At 39.7% G+C, this 24357-nt stretch overlaps 1 protein-coding gene across 6 annotated transcripts in view; it reads left to right on the top strand.

Moving 5' to 3' along the window:
• Nucleotides 1–24357, top strand: part of ANKRD6 (ankyrin repeat domain 6) — a 180459-nt gene that overhangs the window by 24695 nt on the left and 131407 nt on the right. Inside the window, exon 1 of one of the 6 annotated variants that reach the window (XM_045188580.3) lies at nucleotides 8439–8751. The exons of the other annotated variants lie outside the window; for them this stretch is intronic. The gene's annotated coding sequence lies outside the window, so the exon portion shown is untranslated. Of the gene's footprint in view, nucleotides 1–8438; nucleotides 8752–24357 lie in introns of those variants that run through there. 6 annotated transcript variants of the gene reach the window in all.

Below are 24357 nucleotides of genomic sequence, written 5' to 3' on the forward strand. Positions count from 1 at the left end.
ATGCTGTTTTAATTACTATAGTTTTGTAGTATATTTTGAAAATGTGTAGTGTGATATCGTCAACTTTATTCTTTTTACTCGATTGCTTTGGCTATTGGAGGTCTTGCGTGGTTCCATATGAGTTTTAGGATTACTTATTGATAAATTTATATAATTTAAGGAGATCATACTAACTAGGAAAGGCAATGTTTTGCTAGGTTCTCTTCTGTAAAAAAATAAAAAAGATACACTAAGGTATATATCTGTGTACTGGAAATATGGATCAATCTAATTTGTCAGTAGGTGTAAAAGCACAACTCTTCAGTAAGAGAGGCTTGCCTTTAATAAGATCTGGGATAACAGAATAAAATACTACTTTGTGAACTGTAAATGAGGAGAACTGTTATTGTGTCCTAAAGTTAAAAAACTGTCACTGTTTGTTAATAAGACAATTTCATCACTAATGATGATATTTTATCTAGTAGTCTAAATTCCTACTTCCACTTGCAGGAACTTCACTTCTTTTTAACCTGATCAAGTGTCCAATTTTAGTATAACAGATGTTTAGAGCTTGCTTTATACTGATTGGTAGTATTTTTTTCCTCTAAGATATAGCAAACATTTCTTTAGTCCCTTGCAACTTGATCATCTGTGCACCCTTCCAGAAATCTCAGTGTGCCCTTGGTGATTCAGATGGTTCAGAATGTTATCTGCAAGCACTTACATCTGTCAGCCTTTTGTTTGGAGCCAGAACAGGAATGTCACATGATATGCAGGAAAAGATTCTGTAATTTTGCCTTTTCATACTTGATGCTCTGTAGTTTGTATTTTTGTATTTTAAAAACTTTATTCTAAGAATTTATACTGCTTCCATATAAACTACCTTTGCATCTTTCTTCGGGATAAAAATAGTACACATTTCTGTGTGTAAGGGAAATGGAAAATGTTTTATTTTATACTGGACTGTGAATTAAATTTTAATGTATGGCTAGACCTGAGGAGTTGTTTGTGTGGGACCTACCTTGGCTTTTCGGAGCAGGAAAGAGATTCTTGGGGAATTGCTGTGGGCCAGGAAAGGGCGCAGGAGTGTTATCAGTTACTGCATGGGAATTCAACAATGCTGTGTGTTTTTGTGTGTGTTGAGGGGCGGGAGGATGGTTATAGAGGAGGAAGTAGATGACTTTTCAGATTATGTGAATAAAAACCTAAACAAAAAGGGACAACCTGGTGAGACAGGAAAGAACTTTCAGCTTCACCATATGCCTCCTAATTTACCCTGAAAATTCTGGCTCACAAAGGTTCTCTTTCTTTAAGAATTTGTAGTGCATATCATTATAGATTATCTGCCATTTTGCTTTAAATTATTTTTAAAATGTGAATCATTGCAAACTGGTTAAATGATCAGACTCTGGAACTAGGTCAACTTAAGACAAATCTTGATTTATCTGTGTGACTTTGGGCAAGGTATTTAACCTCTTGGTGCCTCAGTTTCCTCATATTTAAAGTGGAGATAATAATAATATCTTATTTCATTGTGTTGTTATGCATAAAGTACTTAGCCAGCAAAATTAAGACATATTCATAGTACAAATGTAGATAATATAGAGAGAATTTAGCAGAAGATAAAACTCTCTAATCCTACCTTAGGTAACCACTATTATTATATTTGTACATATCCTTATATATGTTTTGTCTACAACATTGAGATCATACTTTTATGCTAATTTGTAACTTTCTTCCATTAATAATATAATATGAACATTTTCCCATGCTCAGTTTTCAGCATCATTCTAACTAAAAGACAGAACTGCATTGAGTGGATGGAGTGTTTCAGTTTATTAAACTATTCCCACAGTGCTGAAGCTTTAGATGTCTTCCAGTTTTTCAGTTTTATGTATAATGCTTCAGTAAACATTGTGTATGTTAATCTCACTCTTGAGTACTTCCCATGAAGAGAAGTGGAACTGCTGAGTCCAAAGGTTTTTATTTATATTTTTAAGGCTTTTGACACGTGTTGCCAAATTGCCCTCTGGAAATTTAGCAAGCAATACACGAAAGTTTGTTTTGTTGTCCTCCTGTCAATGTTGATTATTTTAATTTTTATATTCAATTTGATAGGTAAAAAATTATATCATCCTTGCTTTATTATTGTTTGATTATGAAGAAGGCTGAACATTTGTATAAAGGGTGGGGCAAAAGTAGGTTTACAGTTGTGAGTACATGAAACACAGTGTTTATTTTTGTATTATTATTAATTATTGTATTATTTTCCATATGAACAATTGTAAACCTACTTCTGCCCAACCCTGTATGTGTTTTAGCTCTTGGTTTTTCTAAATTTAATTTAATTAATTTATTTTTAGAGAGAGGGGAAAGGAGGAAGAGAGGGAGAGAAACATCGATTGGTTGCCTCTTGATCAGGGGCTGAACCTGCGACCCAGGCATGTGCCCTTGTAACAGAACACAGATCTGGCTGCCTGCCACTACACAAGCCAATACTTGAGAGGCAGGTGCTGATATTAAAAGAAAATGGTTTATTTTCAGGTGCCAGCCACCTGGAATATGGGGACTCATGTCACAAAGTCCACCTCCTGAGATGACCAGGATGGGAAAGGAGTGGGAAGACTCATGTTTCAAAGCCCATTTCCACTTCTCAGTGCAGGCAGAGGTTTTTATAAGGAAGGAAAGGGGAACAGAACAAAGAAATCAAGAAGCAGGTTGCAAAGTTCTGTACGTGCAGATGAGCACAGTCCTTTCCAATAAAGCAAGTGACTGTCCAGTGTGCATCATCCTGGTTTAGTCATCCTGGCTTCACGCCATCCTGACTCCATGGTTGAAGGTCAGCAAATCTCCCCAAACTGGGATGTTTGAAAGTCAGAGTCTGTATATTTTGAAATTAGTTTCCAGGGTTCTTATACAAACATGCTGTTCCTCTTAAGGCTACACATTAGTCAGAGTCAGCACTTGCAGAAACAACGTCAAAAGAATAGTGGGGTGGGTTACAGTTCCCCACCATCACAATTTTCTGATGTTGCACCCTGACCAGGAATTGAGCCAGTGACTTTTTGCTTTGCAGGACTATGCCCAACCAACTGAGCCACACAGGTCAGGGCTCTTATATTTTAATTAATTAATTAATTAATTGATTGATTTTAGAGAGGGAAGGGGGAGAGAGGGGGAGAGGAAGAGACCTATTTGTTGCCCCACTTACTTATGCGTTCATTGTTTATTCTTGCACGTGCCCTCACCAGGGATGAACTTGGCGTATGGGGATGATGCTCTAACCAACTGAGCTACCTGGCCAGGACAGCTCTTACTTCTTTTTCTTCCTGGTGTGTTAAATTTCTGTGAGTTTCTTGTACACTTTTTTTTTTTGACATATTCACCTTCTTATAAAATATCAATTTGTAAGAGCTATTTAGATAAAAAAGCTGTTGATCTGCCCTCAAGGAGTAAAGTTTCAACAACTTTGCTAATTAGTCTGATCCTGGAGATTGGTCAGTTAAGCTTTATCCATGAGGTCTCTAAAAGAAAAACTACAAAACAGTTGATACTTATAATATAGCACACAAGGTGTAGTATTATTTGTAGACATGATAGGGAAGTCTATTTTTTTTCCTTTTGAGTATATCTGATACTTGTTGATGAGTTGACTTAATGGTTTACAGTATGCTTTGTAGGTGTGCAATATACTTAATTCATTCTGATTAGATATTATGAATCCTACTTTGTGCTTGCACCTATGATATCTTGATGGATTCTTTGACTATTTACTGGACTCTGTCTTAGTGTTTAAACTCTAACAAGAGTCAGCCAGTGTTTATGTCCTGTACTTACCAAGGACTCCCTATGTAAAAGTCAAGATTGAAATGAAGGCAGGCCCACAGATTTTTGTGATTCTAGAACTGAGTTCATAATGGTTAGTATCCAAATGACTTGAAAGGTGGTATTCTTAGAAAGACTGGAGCCATTTCAAAAGGTTTATGCTTCATTGATTCCCTTTGAAGAGTATCACAAGAGCTCACTCTGCATAAGGCAGATCACTGCTGCTCAGGCGTCCTGCAGCACAACTACTGAACGCACCTTCTGTTGAGGGAATCACTCATCTTTGTTGCATTTTGAGGCTTGGGCCTGAAGCATATCCTTTTGTGAAACTGGGAGCTGAAGTGAATTCTCTTAAAGTGCAGTTTGAAACTTTACTTGAACTTTCAAACACATTTCGGAATGTAAAATAGCCATAAAAATTCCTGTTACCCCACTGACAGTTCCTAAGGCTGTGGGCCTCTCTCTCATTCCACCTTCTTTACTTCTCAAGCTGTCTCCATCCTAAGTCCCCTCCCACCCCCAAACTTTTAAGGAAAAGCAGAAAAGCATTTAAAAAAAACCACTGGGTGAATCACACCCAACATGTATGGCTTTGGGTCTTACAGATGATTTTTTTTTGTAGTTTATCCTCTCAATCTAAGGCTATTTCTGGAGTTCTAGTTAGGGAGTCTAAAAATTCTATTTTACCTAATGGGTGATAATGAGGATGCTTATTCTACCTAGATTTTTTTTTACTCAAAGATTAATGAAATATTCTGTATTACCTATAGTCTTTTACTTGATAAGAACAGACATAAATCAAGAGAGCAAAAGTCGAGTTCTTACCAATACTACTTGTAAATATTTAGTGTTATTTACTTGGGCACAGCAAAGATGTTCATTTTTGATGGCTCAACGTGGAGGTTTGCTTACAATTAAATTTTTTATTTTATTTTTTCTGAATGGCTATGACATTTTTCAGCTAACCTAAGTGGTTTTATAGTAATTCTCTGACCATTTAATCTGTATTTAGAATTTTTAGTAGTATTTTGATAAATTTTCCAAGGCATATCACTTTGTAAAAAATTTGTATTACAAACTTGGTTCTTCTTGAGTCTCCCTCCCTAACTTCTCCTTGTCCCATTTGCATCCCTTCCCACCCTCCATTTCTGGGTCTTTTTATTTTTCCCTCATGAGAAATGATTATTGTCTGAGACTTGTCTTATAAATTCCTCCTTTCTAAATAAAGCTGTCTGTCATGTTTTGGGTTTTCTTTAGGACTGTTAATTATTACCTCCTTACCTCCTCACTTTCCTGTACCAAGCTGGAAAGTAAGTTGCAGAAGGAGAAAAGGAAATACTTGTTTTAAAAATGTGGCATTTGAGTAAAATTCCTGATGCAAAGTGAGTGACCGCATAACCTTATATAATCAGCTCAGCTTTGTCTGGATTAGGTTTCCCAAGGTTGTAGAGGTCAAACGTTTTATACTACATACAGTCTGCTACCACAGTGCTTTTCATGTCACTCTCTACTTCTCTTGCCCCCATTTAAATTCACAATTTTAGCTCATTTCTCTGTCACATTAGCTTTTTCAATAGGCTTTCCCTGCCCCTTGATCAAGTTCCTTCAGTCCATAAGTCCACCAGGCAGCCACTCGATCAATATTAAGAGTGGGTCAGTACACTGTGCAGCCCTCCTGAGATTCCTGCTGAGTTCTGGCCAGATCCTTACCCTCTTCAAGCCTCTTACCATAAGCTTCAGATTAGTTTTTTAGTCTCGTCATTTGCTGCCCTTGGATCCCAAAATGATGCCCTGTTGACTTGAATAGCTCGCTAGGCTTTGAGCAGGCAGCCCTTTTCTAACTGCCCATCTCTGTGCGGAGAAATCCGACCCACCTTAGAAGTGACACCGTCTCCTCTAGCATTGCTTTCCCACCCCTCTGGTTTGCAGCGATCCTCTGTGTTCTCTAGTTCATCTGGAATTCTTTTTACATTTGTAGGCCCTTATCTCTCTTGCAAGAGGAGGACAGGAACCAATTCATCCATTCCTGGATCCCTTCAGTGTGCTCCAACTGTGTGGCTGCTCAGTTCTTCATTTTCTTCTGTTCCACCTCTGCCCCCCATAGCTTTCTCATTTCTCCTGTCGTGAAACAACCACCACAACCACCCAGACTCTCTTTGCCCAGATTCTCTTCCTGTTTTAGTTGTATATTTCTTCTTCCCTGTATGAATTTTTTTAAATGAAAGAGAATAGCATTATTGATTTGCCTGATAAGCTCTTTGGAGAAAAATGCAAATACAGAATTTGAAGAGGGTAAAAATCATCCCAAATGCCATCATCCAGAGATAAATTATCTTTTACTAAACATCCTGTCCCATTTCACATACATATACACTCTTGTGCATGATACACAATTTTATGTGAATGATTTCATATTATACATGGTGTTTAGAACCTGCTTTTAAAAGATAAATTCCACAATATATTGGGGGACATCTTTTCTAGTCAGTTCATGTTAATCCTCATCATTACTCTAAAGAATTCCATTGAATGAAAAATTATTTAACTTACCCTCTTTTGATGAGCATACCCATTTTTTTTTTTTGCTAATATAACTAACACTATAGTTGGAATATGGCACTCCAGAGGAACAGAACCAATAGGAGGTACACACACACTTACACAAACACACACACAAAGAGATTTAGTATAAGGAATTGGCTCCTGTGATTGTAGAGGCTGAGAAGTCCTGAGATATGCAGTCTGAAGGCCTGAGACCCGGAAGAGCCAATGGTGCAAGTTCCAGTCTGAGCCTGAGGACAGATGACTAAGGTCCCAGTTGGAAGACCCTCAGGCAGCACGAGCAAATTCTCTCTAGCTCAGCCTGTTGTTGCATTCAAGCCGGTAGGCAGTTGGATGAGGCCCACCCACATTAGGGAGAGCAATCTGCTTTACTCAGTCTAGTGATTCAGATGTTCGTTTTATCCATGAATATCCTCACAGACACACCCAGAATAATGTTCAACCATATATCTGGGTGCCCTGTTGCATCGTTAAGTTGACATGTAAAATCAGCCATCACAGTAGTAAACATCTTTTTAGAACTCTCCTAAACTCTCCCCTCTCTCCATGAGCTTTTTAGGATCAGTCCCTGGAGGTGAAATTGGTGGGTCAAATATATGTGTAATCTGAGTGCTGTTATTACGCAGTTGCCCATCGGAAAGGTAAAGTCGTGTAACAGAGTGAAAAATCTCAGCCTCTTGTTGAAGCCTGCTTTGTTCCCGTGGCCTTCAGGCATGCTAATCTTTGGAGAAATTCTTATTGTCCCTTGAGTTTTATAAAAACAGCCTCTTATCAGAAAGTGCCTCACCCAAGGAGATAAGGGAAGTATGTATTGTTCATAAAAGATTTGCAGGAGCCTCCTGACCAGACCCATATTAACTAGGGTCAACAGACTAAGCAGTCGTCCTTGGACTGCTGCTGGTGCCCAGAGGCCTGTGGTCCTGAATCACATCTTGCCCCTCCCATTTCCCCTTCCCTTGCCATAAAAGAAGCCTGAACTTTGTACTTCCTTAAATTGGATTTGAGGATTAGGTCTCCCATCTTCTCAGGTGGCACCTTGGGGATCAATGAACCTTTCCTTACTGCAAACTCAGACGATTTGAGTTTTGGCCTTTTGATGATGCTGGCACACAGACCCTGCGCTGGTGTGCAGTTGTTCCCTGTGAACTTGTGGGGAGCCTGTTCTCTGCCCAGTCCAGGTATGTGTCCTGACCAGTGATCAAACCCTCAACTTTTTGGTGAACAGGATGATGCTCCAATCTGTTGACAGCTGAGTAGTATTCCATTGCATAAATGTCCCCCAGCTGTTTTCTTTCACAGCTGTTTTACACGACTTGGCATGATTTGGCAAGATCCCAGCATGGATCTTGTCAAATCATCCCTATCTGTGCCAGTGTTATGGTTTAAAAATCTCTTTCTTTTTTTATTTTGCATTTCTTAAAGTCTGAGGTTGAACATCATTTTGTACGTTAATGTCTATTTGTGTGTGTGTGTTTTCCTTCAGTTAGACAGCCTACTATTTTTTGCATTCTTCTAGGAGCGTGAGCCCAAATAACTCCAGTCCTGTAATGGAACTTACAATTTGGTTTGTGCGTAAACTGCCTAATCAGATCCTTTATCCATTTTACTATTCGAATGTTTTGGCTTTATTCGTTTTAAGAACTTTTAAAAAATTATGCATGTTACAATACCTATCACAATTTTCCTTTTAAATTTTTGACTTTTATGATTGAATCAAAATGATCTCTGCTTCTAAAATTGTAAAAATAATTCATACATTCTTTAGCTATTCTTATGGCTTTATTATTTATTTATTTAGTTTCCCAAATTTTTTTTTACTTCAACACATGAAATCACTACATAAAAAGATATTTCATTTGGCTGGGTTGCTCAATAGGTTGGAACATCGTCCTGTCACCAAAAAGTTGAGGGTTCGATCACTGGTCAGGACACATACCTGGATTGGGGATGTGCGAAAGGCAGCCAATCGATGTATCTCTCACACACAGATGTTTCTCTTCTTCTCTTTCTCCCTTCCTTCCCCTCTCTCTGAAAAAAAATAAATAAAATCTTTAAAAAATATATTAGATAGCCAAAAGTACTAAAGAGGAAAGGCTGAAGAGAAGAAAAGGACTATAAATATTTCTGTGTATTTAATGTAATGTCAGAAAGGCCTCACTGAGCAGGCCCTTGGATAAAGTGCTGAAAAGGAGGAAGCAAGCCAAGTGAATGGCTGGGGAAAGCAAGCAGAGGGAACAGGAAGTGCAAAGGTCCTTACCTAAGGTAAATACAGCCTGGTGTTTTCAAAATACAGCAGGAGGAGAGGCCACTGTGGTTAGGGTGGTACAGAGAAGAGTAGGAGACAAGGTCAGAGAGGTCTGGAATTTAGAGGAGAGATCCAGACTGGTAAGTCAAACACCGGAGTTATCAGCACTTGAAAGTAATTGAAGCCATGAGAAGGCATGAGACGTCCAGAGAGTAGTGTGTAGATGGACAGGATGCCCAAGGACTGAGTTACCTAATGCTACAGGTGGGGACATGAGAAGGAGTAAGCAAAAGGGTGTATGAAGGAGTGGCTGGGAAGGTAGGAAGAAAACTAGGGAGGGGAGAGAGAGAGAGAGTGAGTGTGTGTGTGTGTGTGTGTGTGTTTTCCTGGAAGCCAAGCAAAGTTAAGCAAAAAGCAGCCTCTTCCTCATATGCTGCTCATGTCGGGTTACTTGGGGACTGAGGATTGACGCTGGAGTCTGGCAATGTGCAGTGGAGATCGCCTGTGCCTTTGCTCACAGCAGTCGTAGGGGGTAACAGAGGGAAAGCCTGACTGGGGGGGATTCAGGAGAGGAATGGAGAGAAGTTGGAGCCATAGCCATCGACAACTCCTTTAAGGAATTTTCCTAAGAACAAGATTTGTGGGTAAAACATCTAGGGGACATTTACGCAATGGAATACTACTCAGCTGTATAAAAGAAGAAAATTTCACCCTTTGCAACAGCATGTATGGACCTGGAGAACATTATGCTGAGTGAAATAAGCCTGTCAGAGAAAGACAAATACCATGTGATTTTACTCATATGTGGAATCTAATGAACAAACTGAACTAACAAGGAAAATGGGGACATAGATAGAGAGCAGGCTGACAGCTCTGAGTGGGGGTTGGGCGGTGGAGGGATGGAGCAAAGAAGAAAAAGAACTCATGGACATGGACAACAGTGTGGTAAGGGTGGTGGGAAGAGGAGTGCATGGAGGTGGTAGAGGCCATAAGGGGGAGAAGTGGTAATGGACAAAATAGCATAATAAAAAAAAGATTTGTCTTCCTGTTTAAGTCATCTTTCACATGCATTTCCCATTAGCTTTTACAGTTTTCTTTATATAGGGCCTGTCTATTTTTTAATTAAATTTATTCCTAGGTGTGTTGTTATTGTGACAACACAATAAAAAATTGTTATTGTGAATAGCATCATCTACCATTACATTTTCTGATTTTTTAGTGGTGCATTTAAAGTTCCTTCATTTTAGTATTAATTTTGTAAATGGCCACCATATCAGTTTGCTAAGGTTGCTGTAACAAAGTACCACAAACTAGGTGTCTTATACAACAGAAATGTATTGTGTCATAGTCTGTAGGCTTGAGTCCTAGGTCAAGGTGTCGGCAGGCTTGGTTCTTTCTGAGGGTGCTGAGGGAAAATCTTTTCTGTGCCTCTTTTCCAGCTCCTGGTGGTTTGCTGGAGATCCTTGTCATTCCCTGCCTTATAGATCTCGTCAGCCTGTTCTCTGCCTTCATCTCTACATGGTGTCCTCACTGTGTGCCTGTCTCTGTCCAAATTTCCCCTTTTTATAAGGACACTAGTCATGTTGGATTAGGGTCCACTCTGATTTGCCTATATCTACAAATATTTTATTTCCAGATAAAGTCACATTCTGAGGTATGGGGTCTTAGGACTTCAGCATATCTTTTTGGGGGAGACAATTCAACCCTTAACAGAAACCTTTAAAGCTCCCTAGTTGTTTCAAATAGTTTTGTTTTTTTTAAACTTTCTTGGGTCTTTGAGGTATACAACATATAAATTCTAATGATAGGTTATTTTCCTCCTTTGTAAAACCTGTAACTTGAATTTTGCTCTCTTGTCTAATTTAATTTTACTTTAATGTCCACAAAAAAATCTGACTACTCTCACTCTTTCTATTTCTTGTCTTCTGGGTCTTTCCCACTCTCTGAAACCAGTTGATCTGGCCCAGCAATTGTGGCCCTGAGTTGTGGGAAGCTTCTAGTTCTTGCTGGCAGAACTTTCAACTTAACCCAAATAGTCATGTAGAGAATCAGATTAAAGAGATGAGAGAAAAAGTCAAAGTTGAATGCTCCTCTGAAGAAACCTCATAAATGGCAGTTGAATGACCAGAGAGGAGTTGTTCTTTCCAATGATTATCTTTCGATTTACCAGTCAGACTTCAGTGTCTCCCAGAGCCCTAAAAAAACCAACCAACAAGCAAACCTTTTTATTATGAAAAATTTAAACAGAAATGAAAGTAGGTAAAATAGTATGATGAACCCTTATGTACCTATAACCCAATTTCAATAATTATCAGCTAATGGTCAATTTTATTTCATCTATATCCCAAACACTTTCTCCTCCCATTTTATTTTGAGGTAAATCCCAGGCATTCAATTCTTTTATCTGTAAATATTTCAGTGTGTAGCTCTAAAATGATAAGGACTTATTAAAATCACTACACTACCATTATCACACTTAAAAATAATGATTCTTTAATAACATCAAATATAATCAGTATTCAAATTTCCAATATCTATCAGATTTTAAAAATATTTTGTTTTGAATAAGATTCCAAATAACATCCACCTATTGGATTGGTCAGTGTGATTCTCAGGTCTCTTCTTACTGTTATCTGCCTGTTCATTCTCTCTCTTCCTTGTCAGCTGTATTTTGATGAAACCAGGTTCTTTGTCCTATAGAGTTTTACACCATAAAACTCTGCTGGCTGTATCCTTGTGGTGTCATTTACCATGTTTTTAAGTCCCCAGTATTTCTTGTAAATTGGCAGTTGGGTCTCTAAGCTTAGTCACATTCAGGTTCAATTTACTGACGCGAGTACTTCGTAAATGGTGGTACGTTCCTTTGTCAGGAGTGTGTGCTGTCTGGTTGTTTCTCTTTTTTATCAACCATTGATGTTTAATGTCTAGATCCATTAATCCATTGGGTATTGCTAAATGGATATTCTGATTCTATCATTCCTTCTTCCTTTGTTAACTGAAATGTAAAGAGAAACTTTATTTCCTGTACTATTTGGTTATTAGTAGTGGCACAGTTTTTAATAGGACAGGCAGGATAAACTGTAATTCTTTCCTTTGTCAGTTAGATTTGATGCGAACTTTCTTATAGTTAAACTAGGTTCACCCAAGAGACTCTTTCACACAGCCTATTGGAATAGCTTCGTGAAGACCTTTCTTTCAAGTAAATCTATAGAAGTTTGCAGAAGATCCCGTTGATAATGGGTTAGCTAAGAGGTCATTTAGTTCCACGTGTTTTTTCCAAATGAGGAGTATCCTTCTCCCCCCAAAGCCCTTCCTTCCTTCCTTCCATCTGCACATATATAAGTATGAATGTAACCTCACACGGTCAAATTCTAGGTAACTATGATTCTGCCCAGAGGTAGTGAATCACTGTAGGTGCCCAGGGTGAAGGACACCTGTGAAGGAGCAAATGGTAACTGGGGGTCTTTGTGCTTCCCAGTCCTGCCCTGGTCTTTGGTATTAGTTCCGCTCCCCTGAGTCCTTCACCGTGACCCTCTCCAGAATAGCCTGTGCCAGGTGTGTGAGTACGTTGCCTGTGCATTCTTTCAGAGGCCTCAGAGTGATAGGCACCTGACTCCAGGTTTTAGAGTGGGGGCCATCTCGCCACTACCATCACCTTGTCTGACCAGGGCTCCCATTTGTTGCCTCTCTTTGGCTGTGCTGTGAGAGGCTCCCTCTGCGAGCCAAGGCGAATCATGTTGTTTAATGCTGTCTGTCCTATTGTCCCCCTGTGAAGAACAGAGAAATCGATCTGTCCTCTGGCCCCATGTCTGCTGATGGCTCAGGCCAGTGCTCTGTGAGAAGGCTCCTGGGTCACAGCTGGCGAGGAAAAGCCACAGAGGAAGAGAGGCCATTGCCTGCTCCCTGACCTCCATCCGTCCCCAAAGGCACCAGCTTTGCTCTGTGTTGTCATCATGTACTGTAATGGGGGTATACTTCTTTGTATTTAGTAGTTTCTTTAAATAAGACACTATTAGATTTTTTTCCTGACCTGGCACTCTAAATTTCAAATAAGTTTTTCCTCCCTTGACTATGCCTTTTTTTATGTAGTCATTGCTGTAGGTCTAGAGAATTTATTAAAAAGCATGTTTATGACATCTTTTAAAACATTTTACTTTAAAGGTACAGCTTGCTCATTTTTCTTTCCTTTTTAAATCTCATCATTATTCTTACCCTTCTAGAGTTGCCTAATTTTAAGTCTCACCACAAAATTTCTGTGTAACCAAATGTGTGGTATTTATTCATCAAGTACAATGATGTTATTTTGTAAAGTAACATGTCATATTACCAATGTGAATGGTTTTTTAAAATTTTATTTTCTAAACAACTGTCTGTTAGTGGTGAAACTTGAGGCTGAAAAGTTGACCACTTGTAATGCTGTAGAGAAGGGGATGCAGGAGGTGGCACATTTGTGCCAAGGAGCGCGCATTGTGATACAGCACAGCTCACCCAACCTCCTTTTGTCTTTCTGCTGCACATCTCTAAAGCTGCCATTAGCTTGAGGCAGAGAAAAAAATGTTCAGCATGCACAGTGGTCCACAAGTAGGTATCATCAGAATTTACAAGGCTATTTTCATCTGACGAGCTCTACTATCAATAACTGACAGGTTTTTGTCTACCGTAGTGTTCATTTTGGCTTGAAATTATTTGTGTTTTTCCTCTGGCTCCTTTGCAGCCTCCCTTGAGACATCTGACTTAACCTGCATGGCTGACCTGATCAGAATCTTTGTACTCTGAGTGAACCATATGGGGTGTCAATGTAAAATCGGAAATTTGTCTCAGTTATAAATTGTCAGAAAGCAGCAATTCCAAGCCTCTCTATGTAAGCATGAATAGATGTATGGAGACAAAACTTTTTAAGGAAATAAACCCCAGGAGTGTGCCGTAAGAGGTGGACAGTTCCTATTTAAGCAGCAGTGTCGGGAGCTGTGCACATGCGGTTCTCATTCCGTGACTGTTTTCAGATTAAGAGGTGGCACATTCTAAATTCTGTTTGTGAAGCTCAGAGCAAACAAGAGAACAATCTCAAATGTGTTGATTTCAGTCAACTCCTGAATGTTAGCATCTGTACTGGCATGCATATCATTGGAACATGGAGAGTTGAATCAGCACCCCCCTTTCTGGTTAGTTGCCAGAAATAAAGACATCAAAGGAAATAGTAAACTGGGCAACAAATCAAAGCAGGATGTGTTTTCCACTCTCCTCCTCTTTCTCTCTGTAACTTTTCTAAATAAAACTGCCCCTCCCAGAGCTCCCTTTGGGAAAAGGCCACCCCTAAGTGGACTCGTTGGTTCTTGTCACCTTTACATTTGTACATGTGTGGAATTGTTTTTATAGGACCGATTCCCAGATGTGGAAATGCTCAAAGGGAGCGAACATTTGCAGGTTTAACAGGTAACTGCCAAGCTGTCCTCTAGAAAGGTGGTGCCCATGCGCTTGCTCTTCACTAGCAGTGAAGCCGAACCAGCCGCGGAGCTGGAGCTGCAGTGAAAGGCTGCCTGGTGGTGTCTGGGAGCCAGACATGCCTGACGCTTTGCGAGCCCTTTTCTCGCCAAGAAGTTGATTCATGGAATGCTTAGAAGTTGTTTTAGGTAGTGTAAAACAATGCACAGGTATTCTTGGAAAAGAATATTTTCATAAAGACTTTTAAAATGAAAATGCTGTATAGTTGTATTCAAGAATCTTTAAAATGCATAGTTCTACTCTTGATATTTTTTATTTTTGCATTTTGCCATCTATCTATCTATATATATATTATCAGTTATAATTAGTGTGTATATTTTCTTTTTTTACTGTTGTTCAAGTACAGTTTTCTGCCTTTTCCCTCCACCCCTCCCCTTAATGTGTATATTTTCATATTTTATTTTTTTCACAGAGCTGTCTCATAAGCTGTTTCCCATTTCTACATATTTTTTAATCAGTCACTTAAAAGCTCTATAATGTTGCCATTTGTTATTATACTTGTCAATGTAATAAACATGTAAACCTGTAAGAATTTTTATGAGTTTATTTGAGCCAAACTGATGACAATCGCCAGGTAGCAAAATCTCCATGGATTGAGAAAATACTGCGGAGACTGGCGGTTATGCACCTTGATTTTTACGTCACAATCAAAGGAGGAGAAATAGGGGCAACGTGAAATCCATTGGTGACAGATTAGGGAGAGGGAGGAAGAAAGGTGGGGAAATCTCTGGGATCCCATAAAAAAGAATAGACACATGCTTCTTTTACTTTTGTGGGTCTAGGATAGTTAGCAGTTAACAATTAATACGACAACATTAACAATGAGAGGATTTGTGGTCTCTGCTCTGGTGTAGAGAGGGGTCCCGAAGAAGGATATTATCCTGACATTGCAAAGGTATTTTATCGAAGGTGCAAAAAGACAATAGACAGGCTCAGTAAGGTAAAGATTGCCCTTTGACCTAGCACATGACTATGCACATGACTTGCTTTTAGTTAGAACATTTTAGTGTCAGGACATCCTGTGTGGTTACTTTGGTCTCTGAGTTGGTAAGGCTGCCACGCAGGCCTCTCCTAAGCCTCTCAGGTTTAGTATGTGGCCTCTTTTTCACCCATATGCCATATTTGCTCATTTAGTCCTTAATACTGAATATTTAATATACAGCCAAATACTTAAACTGCATATTCTTAACAAACAAGATTTGTTGCTTTGTTCTGGTTTTAAAAGTAATACAGTAGTGATTAAAGAAATTTTGGAAAACACAACAAAATAGGAAGAGACACGACTCTTCTCAGAACTGCTGTTAAGGAGCTCTGGAGCACTGTGATGTGTTTTCTTCCTGTCTTTTCCTAACATTTTATTTTTTGTTTTATAGTTTGTACCTATACTATTTGTATAAAACATACTCATTTTCCATGTTTCTAAACTCTTTTAAAATATCATTTTTCCTTTTTTTATAAAAAAACTAAAAGTTTTTACCTGATTGTAAAAGTAATCTGAAATTGTTACAGAAAATTGGGAAATAATACCAAACATTTATAATCTCATCACCCAGATGCAAACATCACTAACATTTGGTTTATTACCTTCACATTTTGTCTTTAACAGTTCTTTTAAAATATTATACCATCAGTGGTTCTTAATTTGAGGATGGTTGGTAAAGGACCCTTTAAAAAATCTTTAAAAACTCAAATTAGAAACCCTTGCTCGATACATAAATGTGCCTAGCCCCTTTTTCCTGCTAAGCATAAAATAGGTATTTTGTTATCATTGTGAACTTCCATAAATCTCTAAATTGTTAAGGGGTGAATTGTGTTTGCTCCCCTTCTCCCAAATTTATGTTTGGAAGTCCAGCCTCCCATTACCTCGGCTTGTGACCCTACTTAGAGGTGAGGTCTCTGCAGAGGTCATCAAGTTGGAATGAAGTCATGAGAGTGGTCCCTAACTCATATGTGGGGCATCTTTATAAGGAGAGGAAATTTGGAGACAGAGGCACATAACGGGAAGAGACCTAGAGAAGGTGGCCATTTGCAGTCAAGGAGAGAGGCCTGGATGGCTCATTTCCTCATAGTTCTTAGAAGGAACCCATCCTGCTGACACCCTTATCTCCGACTGCTAAACGTGCTGTCTCAGAACTCGAGACAGTATGTTTCTGTTGTTTAAGTCACCCAGTTCATGGGACTTGGGTGCAGCAGCCCTAGCCATCAAATATACTGATTTTGTAATCTTACATTATATTGATGTTTGGATGAATATTTACTTCGTCTCAGGCACTGTGCTGGATGTTGGGAATGCTAAGCCAACAAAGTCAAGTTCCCTGCCTAAGGTGCCTAGGTTGGCACACATGGAATGAACCCTGGGGCCATACTGTGAGCACCACAGGAGCCCAGGGCTGGGCTGAGGGTGAGGGTACTTCCCAGGAGAAGTACCATTTGAGTTTTGAAGAACCAATAGGAGCCTACTGGTCAACTACTATTCTATTGTTGACTATTCATTTGAACATCAATTTCCTGTGGTTTTTGATGATTTCTTTAGAACAGATTCCCAGTAATGCATTATTGAGACAAGAATGTGAATGTTGAAGCATCATTTTCAAGGCTGTGTAATATTTAATGAGATGGAATTACCCTGGTTTATTGACTTGTCCTCTTTCACTGGGTAGAAGTGTCCTCATTTGTTTCCAGTGTTTTGCTATTATAAACAATGCTGTAGTGTATGTCTGCTTTTGTGTAAAACTTCTTTTATAATTAGAATTATGTCCTTAGTGATAGAGTTAGAAATACAGGGTCTGGCACAAATAATAACACCCCTTTTTTATTACAGAATCATAAGCATGTAATTCTGTAACATAACAAAGTCACATTCAAGCACACCATATGACATTTTAGGTGAAATGCTCCAATTAAAACTATAAATTATTACACCCATACACCCATATTATTACCCTACCGACCACACTCGGGCATGCGTTACTTCTTCCAGACCATTTAGACTTACAGTCTTAAAGGTCAAGTTGTTTTTCAGAAATGCTGATTTACATTCCCGTTGATAATCAAGTGAAAGCTATTAACAAATCAATTTGTTTTATTATAGTCTTTTATATCCTTTGGGGTATTTTAAAACAGTTCAACATTTCCCTCTTTGGAAGACTGAACCTTTCCTAGGAAGTAAAGTGTGGTTTGTGTTATTTGGGATGGAAGAATCCCTCCTCCTTTGGTTCCTTCCTCCATCTGAAAGAATCTGCTTACAGGGCATGTACCGTCAGACACTTGCCCACACAGCTTCTATGCGGGTTTCTAACTAACAGACGTGTGCGTTGGCCTCTGTTTAGACTCTTAGGTTGTTGTCTGTCTGAAATGTTACTATCCCGGAAGATCAGCCTTCCAAGTGAGCTATTTCTGTTCTATCCCAAGCTTCTTACAAAACGACTCCTGTACTGTCCACCCCGCTATACTCTAAATCCCACTTACATTGGCAGCATCAACTGTATTAGTGACACACAGGGTATGTGGGAACCTGAAGGAGGCCTGTCTGTGGAGGACGGTTTGCTGGCAAGCATTGTATTGTTTCCTTTGTGGGGGAGGGGAAATTTCCCCCTCCTTTCCCTCTTAGTTCTTCTGGTCTATTAGTCAAATTGACCAGAGACAGATTAAAAGGAGAGAATAACCAAATTTAACTATGTACACACAATTGTATATACATTTTCCCCGAGCATTTAAAAAATAAAACAATGATAAATTTTATTAACCATAAATGAAATACAAAGTAAATAAAAATGAGATTTTCTTTTTTTAAAAGCAAGTTCTCAAAAATAAAACAAAAACACAAAAAGACTGATTATGTTGGTAGACAGGTAGGAAAATGGGCACTTCCATTGGATGTGGTTGGCACTGCAAGTTGGTAAAATATATTTGGAGGATAATTTATCAGTAATTACCAAAATTTTATAAACTCGTATTTTGTGCATTTCCCCCGCTAACTTTAGAAAACCAAGAAGGTCGGTAGCTGTTTTATAATAATGTCATTAAGGTGTTGTGGTTGTGGTGGTGTCTTCTACCATATCAGGAAGCTTGATGAAGCCACATTCAAGTAGGCTTTGCACCCAGAATGGTGCCAGGGGCAGTGTGGGTCAAAGTGAATTTCAGGATTCCTTTCCAGAACAGGCAGAAAGGTGGAGCCTGTCGGGGGCCAGTCAGGCCCCTGCAGACGCATTGGGAGGGCACTCCCCAGGAACTCCCTCCTTTCCTCCGAGTCCAAGTCCTAGACCAGCAGTGAGAGTCTGCTCTGTGAAATACTCATAAAATTCAGTTGACCATAAAACACTCTGTAAATGTAAGTGCTGTAAGTGATCCAAGTTATATCAGCAGCTTTTTGAAAAATAGAGAAAGGAAAAGTAGTTTAAGGGAATGGGATCCAGGGAGCCAGCCTTGCCATTTTCAAGCCATAAGTGGGCCATGGACCTGCATTTTGTAATTTCAGAAATGCCTGGTGCTCGGACTGTTTGTGAGCTTTTGGAGAGTGGCCTCATCCCAATATCAATCAGTCCTTCTACATTACACAGAGTTTGTGACTTTTAAAATCCATGTTTTTATTTTATAGTCACTTAGTTTCGAGCTCTAAAAGTCCTGAGAATTTGTACTCAAGATGGCCTTCTGTCATCAGATGCTAGGGACGTCACTGAAGCCCAGTTGGCATCCAGGCAAGAATGGGATGCTTCCCGCTCTAGGCCCTGCAGAAAAGCTCCCTTGACCACTGACTCACTGGGGCCAGAGCTTTGCATTGTTAGGAAATTCTTTCATACTTACGCAGATGCTGTTTCCATCCAATGGGGAAACCTTTGTTCGGCTGTCTCCAGCCCTTAGAATATTATCTGCTCTTTGTACCTCTTGTATTGAGGATGGCCACCCCTCACCCACCCTGCTCAAGTCATTCCTCTTTCATAGACAGGATTCCTAGAATTTTTGTTCTCCTGGTTATGCACTTCTCTCTGTAGAATAGTATGAAAATAGAATAGAATAGTATGCAAACTATTGATTCCTGCCTTACCCACTCTGCCCCGTCCCTCCTTATTCATAACACTATCTTTCTGATCATGGACCCTAAAATTACGTCTTGGGCACCCACACCACACTATTGTCACATATTGACTTGAACAGATGAATACCCCCAGAGCAGTTGTTTGTTGGCCTTAAGTGAAAGATGGAACATCTATTTTTCTGAAATCTTTTTTCCTTTCGGCACATTTTTCCAACCCAGATCTCATTTGGAATTCTGATTCTGTCCTTCTTATCTAAAGCATTCATCTCTCCCAGCGTGGTGTCTTGGTGTCATCGGATAATTTGAAAAGCCTGCTTGCCTATTGCTGATGTACTTACGTAGGCTCCTTGAAGAGGATGACAAATCCCTCATAACCAGTTTGCCAAATGCCTGCGGGCAGCCAGCAGACTCAAGGCTGAAACTGGGAGAAAGGAGGACAAAACGCAGGGCCTGGCTGCTCTAAGAGCACCTGCCACTGGGGTCAGAGGAGCTTTGGTTTGAGCATTGACATGTAAATTGTCAGAGGGCGGCAAGGCTGATCCCCAGCAGACCCTCTCTATCCCACCGACCACACAAAGGCAGAGGGCTGCAGGGTTCACCTTTGTGAGGCCCTTAGCATCTGGCTGGTAGCTAAATCCCCTTATTAGCTGTGTTGTAAAACTGTTCTGTTTTGGACTGTGACTGTGGTCTGGAAAGTTCTCCCAGGCACACACAGTGGGAGTGGCCTCTCTGGAGTACACTGTCTTGGAGGTAAACATAGGCCCTGTAAAGATTTCTCACATGAAAAAGGATACAATTAATGATTATTAATTTGATTTGATGTGAGGAACAGAATCATATTTGCCTGCATGTATGTACATATACAAGATTTGATGCTAGGTTCAATGCACCTTTCAAATTCTACCTGAAATTTCTGTAGGATGATTTTAATTTATGGCATTGTGTTTTCTGGAGTCCTGTTCTGTCTGTCTGTGTCTGTCTGTCTCTCCCTTCCTTCCCTTCTCTCTTTTTCTCCCCCCCATCTCTTTCTCTCTATCTCTAACCTTCTTTCCTCCTTTTCCTTGTAGTGATGGTAAATTGTGTAACTCATAAAAGAAGTATCACTATGTGCTTTTACAAGTGAGAGAAGTGAAGGAAAAATTATTCACCATTAGCAGAATCTTACCAGTAAACTACTACCGAAGAATGTCTCCTCTGGAACTTTAGGGGAAGAATTTATGTATTGCTCATGTCCTAAATTTAACACGTGACTTGTAAAATTTGTGGTGCTCTTATTACATGGTGAAGGTGTATGTCATGCTTTGGACTGATTTTTTTACAAGTCTTTTAAGAACTAGCAAGAAGTTATTTAAAATAAAAGTTTAGATTTCACATTCAGAATAAATATTAGATTAAATTGGAGGAAAACATTGTTTTTTTAAATTTTTGAAGTAAAAGGTTTTATTCAGCAAAATAAATATCCCATGTAGGAGTCACTTCCCTGACTGCCTGTAGAGATGGTGCTTTTAGGAAAACATTTTCTTAATAAAATGCAAATGGTCCCAGATCTCTCTCCTCACCCTTCTCTCTCTCACAGAAACTCTACAGTATGAACTCAGTACGTGGTGCATCCCGAAGCCTTGAATATTGATTGGGGGTTGTTAGATTATACACTTTTTTGCTCTTTTAAAGTAATTATAGTAATAGAATTGTTTTCATACTAGAATACCCATAATGAGATTGAAAAACAAAAGTTTATACAGTGTCTTAGCTCCAGACACTGTAAATCCTATCATTAAGTGTGAAGTCTGTTCTTAATTTCTAAGTATCTCATGCTCTAATGAGCATAATTAGGGGAGTTTGGCACAGCAGAAAGAACATAAAACTAAGTGCTACGAGGCATGGGATCCTTCTCTAGCTACCTAGGTGGCTTTGGGCAAAAACTAATTCTTCTCGGGACCCCAGTGATGGACTTGATAAATTGTTTTTCACTGGAGGTGGCAATATCCCTCCAGGGGCTCTTGGAAATGTGGAGGGGGAACATTTTAAATTGTCCCAGTGTGTGGGGGCATAATGGTTGAGAACCCCAGGTACTAGAAGTGCCACCCTGCTCAGTGAATAATTGGCCCACTCCACATGCCACTGGCATCCCCACTGAGAAACAGTGGACTGGCGATCACTAAGGTCCTTCCTTTTGTTTCTTTCAAGTTTACAAGTGGGACATTGAAAATATCTAAAATGATGTTGAACTATTATACTCAGTGTCCGTGTCTCACGTTGAGCACTAAACTCTGTGTTGTTAGGAGCGGAGTCAGACCCTAATGTTGGCTGAGGACACCCATGCAACGTGGGTTCGAAGCTTTATTGCTGTGGGGGATTCCCAGCTCTGAGCGCAGAAACATGCTGATTTGTTCAAGAGCAGGTGCAGAGCTGGGTCTGGGTTTTTGGTTATCTTTGGATTTTCCTTCATGCCCTCCTTTCCTCTAGGGGAATAAGTGGGTGTATTGTGGCCACAGGCCTGGCCTCCAGTGCCTGCACTTTTCCACTGTAAAAACATCAGCTGTCCCGGCAGCTGTCTCATGGGACTGCACATGTGCTGGGGCCTGCACATGTGTGGGGAAGTAGGAGTCCTCGTGCAGGCAGGTGCTGCCCTGCAGACCCACCCACCTGTTGTCATGGGCCAGAATGGAGGCCTGACAAGGTGGGAAGGGAGTTGGGCTAGAATAAAGATTCTGGGGAGTCTCAATTCTTAAATTGTTTGACTGAATTACTTTTCTATTGGACAGTGAAGTGCTGTTTAATCAAAGTTCCACAAGAAAGCTTACCTCAGGATCAACTTTTGGTAGAAAGCAATAGAGAGGTGAGTTATTAAATCTCACCAGAAGTTTTCTATGATGTTGTACATATCTGCAACTTTTAGTAACAATAGTGTAAAATTACCTAGGACATAGTTTTTAATTGACGTGTTGTTTTCAATTATAGAAATCATTTATTTAAATAAAGAAAACTCAGATGATTAAGAAAAAGTACTACCATTAATTACTACACTTTGATATATATCCTGCCAGTTTAAAAAATTTTACAACAATGAGGTTACAGTGTGTGATGTTTTATAACCTGCTCTGTTTACATCACACTATGTCATGGACGTGTTTTTATAACATGGATATTACAGAATTTTACATGACTGCTGGTGACCCATTGAGAGGACAGGGCCGAAGAGCACACACCCCAGCATCAGACTCTGGGTTTATACTTCAGCCCTGCCTCCTATTAGCTGGGAAAATTATTTAATTTTTTTAGTGTCTTGGTCTGCTCTTCTGTAAAATGGGGAAAATAATAATAATACCCACTACACTGAGGTGCTTGGAGAATTAAATGAGATAATAGAGGCCGAGTGCTTAGAATAGAACCTTGCATAAAGTCAGCACTCAGCACTTGTGTGACACCATCCTGTCAGCTGCTGTGTCGTTACGTGACTATGCCATCTCTGCTGACCAGTCCCCTGGTGTTAGACACTGTTGCAGCTAGATCCAGAGTAAATTACTTTTCGATCAGTTCCTAAAAGTGGAATTTCTGGGTCAAAGAGCAAACAATTTGAGGCTTTGGGTCCTTATTGCTGAATTTCCTTCCAGGAAGCTTGTCTCAGTATTCACTTCTACCAACTTTTCAGCTGAATTAAAAGAAATTCAGCTTGGCTTCCTAATGTCTTATGTGCTCTGAGACCTCCCCTTTCTAATACTTAGGACTATAAACTCATTTAAAAAAAAAAGATTTTATTTATTTTTGGAGAGAGGGTAAGGGAAGGAGAAGGAGAGAGAGAGAGAAACAACAGTGTGTGGTTGCTTCTCATGTGCCCCCTTCTGGGGACCTGGCCTGCAACCCAGGTATGTGCCCTGACTGGGAATCTAACTGGCAACCCTTTGGTTCACAGGCCAGCACTCAATCCGCTGAGCTTCACCAGCCAGGGATATAAACTCATTTAATATTGCTCTAGGTCAAACATAATTAAGGAAATCAATTAGCCACAGGCAAATTCAGTAAAGCACTCCATAGTCAAATAAAAAAAACAAGGTGGATCACCTGCCACTTGGTATTTTCTGTGCTCCAGCTTCTCTCCGTTGATTGGAAACTGTGCGTGAGAAGGTATGAATGTGCGTGCAACCCATAATGCTCTCTTTCCCCCAGGTCCATTTAACTTCTGGACATACTGGAAGAAAAAAATCACCTTCAATAGCAGGATAAGAAATGTACATGAAATCAGCTATATAATTTGTAAAATATTAGGCCAGTCCCTTTATCCTGTAATATGTAAAAATTACTTATTTCATTGCATTTTTACATTTAGCATGAAGAAGTTGTTGCGAGTTGGTATTTACAAAGGTGGGATCCATAATGTATGTACCCTTTGCTACCTGACTTGGTAGTGAGTGCTGTGGCCCAGGTGCCTTGTTCAGCACGTCTGTGCTACCAATTGTTGCGTGACGACTCAGCCCCCCAACTCTGTTTAGATGACTGAGACCCTCTGTACAGCCGGCTGCGGCCCAGCTTGGCCTTCACATGTATTTGGTGCAGAACTGTCAGATGAAAGCTGATTCTGTTTTGTTCTCAGCAGCCCACCCCACTCCATTTGATTATAAACATGAATGCAGACATTGACATTTAAACTGTACGACCTAACACACTTATGAGGGAGACATCCCGATGATTCCAAATTTGCTCAGTTTAGATTCACAAAATGTAGAAGTTCTCACTGAGAATTCTCGGATCTCTGAAAATACAGCTTAGGACTCTGGAACTGTGCTTGGGGAAGGCTGGCATGGTTTACAGACACTGTCCAAGGTACTTTTTGATTATTATTAGCCTTCTAAAAAGAAATGTAGGTTACCTTTTTATTATTTCTTTGGATTGAATATGTGTTTCATTTTTGCCCCAAAACAGTGGCTTTCAAACTTTGGATTGTGACCCATTGTAAGAAATGCATTTTATATTAAGCTGGTATGTACATATACAAATAATAGTACACACACATGAAACAAGTGTTTCCCAAAATATATGCAGTGCACTGACATTTTCTATTCTGTTTCATTCTTTAAAATGTTACTTGTGACCTACTAACTTACTTTATGACCCACAAATGGGCCACGACTGTAATTTGGAAATTGCACTCCAGTGGTGGTTTGTTGTTGAGTGTGAGCTGACTGGCAACTGGGTGGGGGCTTGCATCCCA

This window comes from Desmodus rotundus, chromosome 11 (assembly GCF_022682495.2).
Source record: "Desmodus rotundus isolate HL8 chromosome 11, HLdesRot8A.1, whole genome shotgun sequence".
NCBI classification, from domain to species: Eukaryota; Metazoa; Chordata; class Mammalia; order Chiroptera; family Phyllostomidae; genus Desmodus; species Desmodus rotundus.